The sequence below is a fragment of the Parasteatoda tepidariorum genome, chromosome 2 (genome assembly GCF_043381705.1).
Source record: "Parasteatoda tepidariorum isolate YZ-2023 chromosome 2, CAS_Ptep_4.0, whole genome shotgun sequence".
Taxonomy (NCBI): Eukaryota; Metazoa; Arthropoda; class Arachnida; order Araneae; family Theridiidae; genus Parasteatoda; species Parasteatoda tepidariorum.
Window position 1 is genome coordinate 34,631,278 of NC_092205.1, and position 8,290 is coordinate 34,639,567.

Sequence of the window (8,290 nt, forward strand, 5' to 3'; positions counted from 1 at the left end):
ACTATATGGAACTCAAAACTACATTAAACATAGTTCTAAAAGAAAGAGTCATGGAAATTTTAAAAAAATATTGTTTACAATTAAATACGAAAAATATTAAGAAAAGGAAGGGGGAGAACCAAAGGCATGGAATCGGTCTTCTCCCTAGATGGCGTATTCGAGCGTTGCGATCGCCTACATTTTGGGTAGCATCCTAGCAAGCTTGCGGAGTTTTCTGATTCATTTGTTGTTTCACTGGAAATTAAATTGAAAGAAAGTGTTATATTAAGAACACTACAAGTATAATGATATGGAATGGTGCGTTTTTTCAAGCTTAGGTGTAAAAATCAGTTGGAAGTACTACGGTGAATTTTGACACACACAGCTATCTGCGCTTTGCTTTACACTACACGGTCAACCATCCATTAATGCGTCAAAATCCGATCAATAAATCAAAAGTTAAAAAAAAGTTGTATTTTTTCTCACACTATTGACATAAGCAATTTTAAGGTATTCAATGTGATCTTACCTTTAGGACATCTTCTCAGTTTTGATATTGCAAATAAGAGAAGAAGGACAATAACGAAAGAATAATGACGAATGTGACGGTTGCAGATACACAGAATATGATAGCAAACTTTTTCTGAAAATAAAAAAACTCAAAAAATTAGCAGTTGATTATTAAGAAATAGCTCCATATATAGAAATAAATGTGTTTCGTTTTCAACTTAAGATGTTTTCTTTGTAGTGTTGCTAGAGGTCTCTGCGAACCATACTATCGAAGAAAAAATTTAAGAAAAGTAGTCTAATAAGGTCACGGGATCGTCCTCAATATTACCGCTTGTGTTTAACATTTTAAACTGTGAAGTATTCGTTGAGTGGATGGTGTTTTCTACACTAGGGAGCGCTGCAAGCTCTTGACTGCCTTCACTTCCGGGTTACTGTTTTTGGAGTGTTTTGAAGACATTTGGCTCACAATGTGTTTTGAGATCTTGAGTAGTATTTCTTGCATAAGTTTGTTACCTGATTTATTATTTGTGTTTATAAAGAAGAATCGTCATTTAAAGACCTGGTATTTCAAGACATAAAAATTGTCATTTGAAGAAAGAATCGTTATAAAAACACTTCTTACTTTGTAACCAATGTACCAACTTCGAAATTAAAACCTAAATGATAAATTGTAAAATAAACTTAATCTCGCTGCTCGAACAATATGCCCACGTACGGCTTGCAACAAGAACAAACAGTAATAAACAAGTAAAAAGAGGGCAAATAAGAACTGCCATAAATGTGAGTTCTTTCTAAATCTAGCAACTATCTCACCTTTTCTTCATCACATCTGTTGTTGTTGTTCATTTACGTCGCACTAGAGCTGCACAATGGGCTATTGGTGACGGTCAGGGAAACATCCCCGAAGATGATCCGAAGACATGCCATCACAATTTTGATCCTCTGCAGAGGGGATGGCACCCCTGCTTCAGTAGCCCGACGACCTGCAGGCGAATTCGAGCACTTTACGGTAGAACAGTTTAACGAGGACCAATACCGCACACCCTCGGTCCCTACGAAGACTGATCCAAGTGGTCACCCACCCGCACACTGACCTCTGCCAGCGATGCTTGACTTCGGTGATCTGCTAGGAACCGAGTCTTAACAATACATCTCTAAATAACTGAAACAAATTTTCGTTTCAAACTCATCTGAATTACTTAATATAATATGAAAAACAGCACACTTGCGCTCAGAAACTATATAATTTATTTCTTTTATTCCAAACAAAATTATCGGATTGAAAATCTCGCCTCGCAGAATAAGCTGTAGTAAGCAGTTGCATACTTTCGAACCGAAAGTAGCGCAGGTCAAGAGCTCGAGATTGTTGTTTACATTTATATTGAAAACACCATCCATATGAAATTTTGTGAAAATAAAATGTCTGTACCCAAACATTTTCCTGGGGCATCAAAATAAACATCCTGCATTTGCTCAAGGCTTAAAACAACATTTTAGTGTGGCTTTCAGGAGAACTCCTCCAGACACCAGTCTTGCGTCGTGACGGGTACTATGATTACGAGGAAAGGTCACTTCGAATAGGGGTGTGGGGTGAATTGTTTTGTCTTAATCTTATGGTAGGTTGTCGTGACTAAACCAATCGACACCTTCTTTCCTCCATTTCACCCCCCCCATTACAAATGTGCTCTCGATTGTTACCATAGCAGCAGACAACCCCAGACTTTCAGTCAGAAGGAGTTCTCCTCAAAGCCGCATTATAAAAGGACATCCTTCCTATGGTTTATTTTATAAACATATGTTTCTGCTGAGGTAAACACGTAAGTTTTGTTTATTTTACAATATTAAAGTAAACACCAAGAGTAATGGGTACTGCTTCTAAGAGGGAAATGTAAGGAACCTATTATCACAGTACCTATATTAGTTAACTATTACAACAATATCATTAGCTATTATCTCGATTAATTAAACACCACTGACATCAATAACAGTTTTGCAATTTTTTATGTCCCTCCCGTATTCCAATAGGATAATTACCGAGTTATGTATTAGAGAGGAGTTCTGGCACCCATACAGAGGATTGAGTTCACCAGAGCCCCAGATTTTTGTTACAGCTAAATACAAGTAAATTGCAAAAGATAAAGATCCATAATGATCATTCTATCTTCGGTGACTAAATAAAAAATATTGTCACCCCTATCAAAGAAAGTAAAAACTATTTTGGACGACAAAAGTGAAGCTCGAAAATTTCTTTTAACCACTCTAGTCTGAGCCATTTATACTGTTTTTAAATATTTTAATTAAATCTTAAAAATTAAATTTTTCTATTACTTATCGTGTCTGCTCATAGTAAACACTTGCTTACAATTATAAGCATAGCAATTAAAGTCTTTATCTCGATGATTTCCAATTCCATTAATTAAAAAAAAAAAAAAAAAACGAGCTACCTTTTCATGTTTATGAAAGCCATAGTTCATTTCATAACTAATACACACCCAGTTTATATTTGCAGTCAAATAGAAGGTACCACAAATCAGACAAGAAAAACAGTACACCCAAAAAAACTTAAGGCCTTTATAACCCAAAATCAACAAAGGAGTTGGCCTAATATCCAAATAAAGCATTCAGTTAAGAAATAGTTTTAAAGGTTATCAACACAAATAAGTACAGTAGGTGATTACTTGATTAAAAACTTCATTCTCTTCAAAAATATACAAATTCTGAGCAATATACAAAAATATTGGAAATATCAGTTGAAATGTTTCAAGCGCTCACAAATAAGGCCTATTTTTGAGCATTTAAAACATTTTGACTTATTTCCAATTTGTATATTTCTGAAGCGAATGAGTAGTTCATAGCACATAGTTCAATTTCTTATGGGAAAAAAAAGGTATAGGGTGACCAGGGGTAATTCACGATCACTCTGTTTCTGGGGTAAATAATGATCACCTGAGTTTTATTTAAAAAAATATTTTTTTTTTTTAAATTTGAGACATGGACAAGAATGCTTGTTTACTTTACTAAAGTATATCTACATTTGCTTAAAAATAGTTTTTTATTTAATCTAACAAAATAAGTATCTTTTAAATTGCTTTCTGTATTTTCCATTTCAAAGATGGGTTTCAAAATGTGCACATTTCTGCAAAGATCCCCCTCCTTCTCTTAATAATAAATATTTTGAGTTACTTTCTTTTTCTTTGATATAAAAATAGTGTAGGCTTTTGCTTAATTATTTCACATCTACTGTAAACATTATAATTGATTATAGGAAACTATATCAAATGTTGCCCCCTACAGATGGGGTAATTATTGATCACTGGGGTAATTCCTGATCATTGTCATTTCTTCTTATAAATAGTATAAAAAATAGCTAATAAATAGTCAATTGTCTTTTCTTAAATAACAGTTCATATTTATTAAGTGGAACAACTATAAAATATATTTTAACTATAATCACAAAATTTGTTTTTAACTGTATACAAGAAAAATGTGTTCTGATATGCACCATTTCTAGCTTGTCTTACCTTGCTTCTATCTTAAATTTATGTGTGTACATTGTTAGAATAATTTTTAAGTTGATAAATTAACCTAATATAAATATGGTGAGAAATTATAAGCTTAAAAAGGATACTAAGCTTCTAGAAAGCAAAAATAGTGAATTTCTTTTAATGATTGAAAATGAAAATTTAAGTGCGAGAGCTGCTGCCAGAGCTGAAGTGTTAATCTTTATTCCTGATTTTAAATAAACAGTTTTATTAGCTGCTTAAACATATCTTTATGGTTTATTTGTTTGATCTTAACGTCCTACTTGTTAATTACCATTGTATAATTACTTTTAAACTGCCCATTTACTATAAAAACTGGTGATCAGTAATTACCCCAGAATTGATCAAGAGAAGGGGTAATTCCTGATCACTAAAAATTTAAAATCTTTTAAATTCTAATTAGATTTTCAAACAAAAGGCAGCATAGGACTCATCTCATATAGCCTCAAACTTCCAGAAAATATTTAAATTCTATCTTGAATAGTTTTTTCACAAAATAGATGTTTGCATTTTTTGATCAGGAATTATCCCAGGTCACCCTAATAAATAATGGGAGAGAAAAGATGGCTGCATTCTATGTGTTAACTCATTTTAGGCCAAGTATAGAAATTTTATTAAATGTGGTATTATTTTCATTGAAATATATTTAAACCATATTCATCAATACAAAAAAAATTTTTATGAAGGAAAAATAAACTTTTAGTAAAGAAATAAAACGGTGCGTATATGCACCACTGGCCAAATCATTTAGTTGAACACCTGTTTTTTTATTGCATTGTTTTATTGTATTTCCAGAACTTGTAACGTTAATCCATCATATAAACATATAATTAATCTCCAATGGAATAATTATACCCTTTCAAAAGGTCAAATTTGCCAATAACAGTTTTAAGTTAAAAAGAAAAACTACAGGTAAATAAGCTAAAAAAATGAATTACTGAAAGTTTTTACTAAAAGCATGTTTTTCTTAGTTCTTCAAATATTTGAATCTTAATTAACACAATTTCTTTGCTTGAGTAACTTTTAATTTTGAATAACATTAGCTTTAGACCACTATCTTATAAATGAATACAATCTAAATAAATAGATCAATTTGCAGTCAATAAAAAATAAAGAAAATTTTAATAAAGGAAACAAAAAAAAAATATATATATATATAAACAAAATTTTAATAAATAAAAATAAAATCAAAACAAGACACAAGAAGTCAAATATAAAACAAAATCAAAACAAGACACAAATAAGATATAAATCAAAGTTTTATTTTAGAAATGGTTAAAAATTATCGCACAGAAAATAGTATTTTTAGCCACAAAATGTACAGTAAAAAGATTTAGATGTTATTTACACATGCATACAAGTTGGTAAATAGAGATCAGTGCAACAGCTTATTTTAAAACATAACTTAAAATGTATCATATCACAGCTCATATAAAAAATTCACACTTCACACACAATCAAAAAGTCAACCACTCATTTTTCTTTTCTTTCAAATCGATTTCAATAAGGCAATAAAAAATTACTAGGATATGTACCTAAATTATATTCTTCGAAAAAAAAAACATAAAGCAAAAATAACTCAAATACAATAAATGCAAAAAAATATATTTTTTTGAAGTATTGTGCTAAGAGAATGTACTAACAAACAATTAAGATCAATTTTCACTTAACAAATTATGAAAAAAGCTTAGTGGAAGAATGTGTTAAGTGAGATTTTGCAAACTTTTAGGTATATATGCATATACTAAAAAGTGTTTTATATTTTTAGGCCATTTAAAACCTGTAAATATAAAACACTAATTTACTCACAGTACTAACAATTTTGAATAGAAAAAAATATTTTTTAGACAACTTCTAGTTTCTTTGCATTTAAAATTATTTTTCTCACTTTTACTGAAGTATCAGTCAACATTTTCTTTTATAAGGAGCATATTAATTAAAGATTTTGATTTATATTTATGGGTTATTTTAAAGCTAATAATAACCTAAATAACTAATTAGTGTTTTATATTTACAAGTTATTTTAAACCAGTAAATATATAACACTAATTTACTCTAGCATAACTGACAGTTTTCAATAGAAAATACATTTTGTAAACAGTTTTCTTTAGTTTCTTTATATTTAAAATTGATTTCTCACATTCATCAAAATGTCACTTAACATTTTATTTCACAAAGAACATACTACATGCGATTTTGAAAACACTCCATTTGACAGATTTATAGTCAACTATAACTACAGAATACTAATTTACTTTGCCATAACTCATAATTATTAATAGAAAAAATATTTTGGAAATAGATTCAAGTTTCTTTGTTTAAAAGCCGATTATTATTATTTTTTAAAATACCCAAAAATTTAACTTAATATTGTTTTCCACTAAGTTTTTCAATTTGACTTAATATTTATTTTTTTCAGATGTAGTTTTAAAGTAAAAGATAGTCAGCCTGCATTTGGCCGCAAAACACAGAGCTGTCCTAAAAGGTGAAAAAAAACAAACATTATTCCAATAGACTGGTAGATTTATTTTTATAAGAACTTAACAAAACACTAAAAAATAATAGTAGACTGTAGTTGCACCGAAAAGTAGTATTCTCAGCAGTATAAAATACAGAAAAGAAGCCATGCTGTTATTACCTAATTTTCAGAAGTTCAAGTAAAAACTAATAAAAAACATATATTCTTTAAATATTGTAAAAATGTAAGTAAATTATAACTACTAATAAATTTAACAGGATATACATTGAATTTTATTCAGGAGCACCATGAAATCTTAGGAACCCGAATCTGCATATCAAAATAAAATATTACTAGAAACAATAACGATGAATATATTAAACAGGCATGCCATAAAAAAGAAGCGATTAAATGAAATGTAAATCAGACTGACAAAATCTTAAGCTAAGCTAGTCTAAGAAAATAGTTGAGGATAAATAAAAATTTAACAAACACAAACATAAAATGACTAGTGATGTATATCAAACTGACTTTAAAAAGAAGGAAAATATCTTTTAGATAAAATTTCTATTTCATTATAGAGAAGTAGATATATTTGTAATGTAATAAATGTACTGGAATCTTCTTAATTAAAATACTGATAAAATTGAAGAAAAAAAATATAGATATAATTTTTCAAGAAGTTTCCTTTTCAGAAAATTAAACATTTATTTTCAAGGAAAATATTTCATACATGATAAACATTAGCATTTTATCTTACATAAATTCACAAAATTAAAAACGAAAGGGTTGGGAATTAAAATTAAATAAAAACTGTTCAGAAGGAAAGGCTTAGTAAAAATAAGAACAGTGTACATTTATTAAAAAAGAATAAATAAATAAAATTGTTCAAACATTTTCCTCCTAACTCGAAGAAGCGGTATAACTATTTGAATAGTTTGAGCAAAAACATGTTAACAGAAAGTTTAAGTAGTTTTTTTTCCCTTTAACGACAAATTAGCAAAGAAAATAGAGATAAGTCTAACTGCTTCCTTTAACTATTTTTTTTTTTTTGCAAAAAAAAAGCAAATAAATCTTAAATTTTTTTATTCCTTATTAAATATAAGAAGCTGAAACTAAATATAATATTTAGTTTTAAGTTCAATTTTTATATTTTTTTACAGGAGAAAATACTTTTAGTTTTATCATCAAAAGTTATTTTTGGCAAACTTGGGGAGAGGGGTTTGATCATTAAATAGTCTTTTAAGCTACTCACAGAAGAATAATTTCAAGTTGATTCAAAATCGTCTGAAAAATCACATGCATCTCTTTTGCATGCCCTCATTATTTTCATAACTCCTCAACATAACTATTCTTAGTTATCCATTAGCCATAACGTTGTATATACAATTGACCAAAATAGTCTTCAGTTTCACTATCCAACATAAAAGCCTCAAACAAACGTCCGATCAAAGCAAAATATTTTTTTTTCTAAGTAAAAATGAGATAAAAACAAATATAGAAAAAATTTCTGCTAGGATAAGTAATTAATTACTTTAATAACAATTAACTGATTGATTTTTTATCAACCCAAGATAATTTGGGATAAGGGAAGCAGTTAAATACTCTATTTGCCATAAAAATTTTAACTTTCTGATTTGAAATAATAACTAGTTAGATTTCAGAAGAAAATACCTGATAAGGAAAAAATATTCACTAATGAAGATATACTTTATTTATTTACTAAAAATATATAGATATATTTACTAAAGTTCAACATATTATCATATGTTGAACTTTAAGTTATATTTAACTTAAAGTT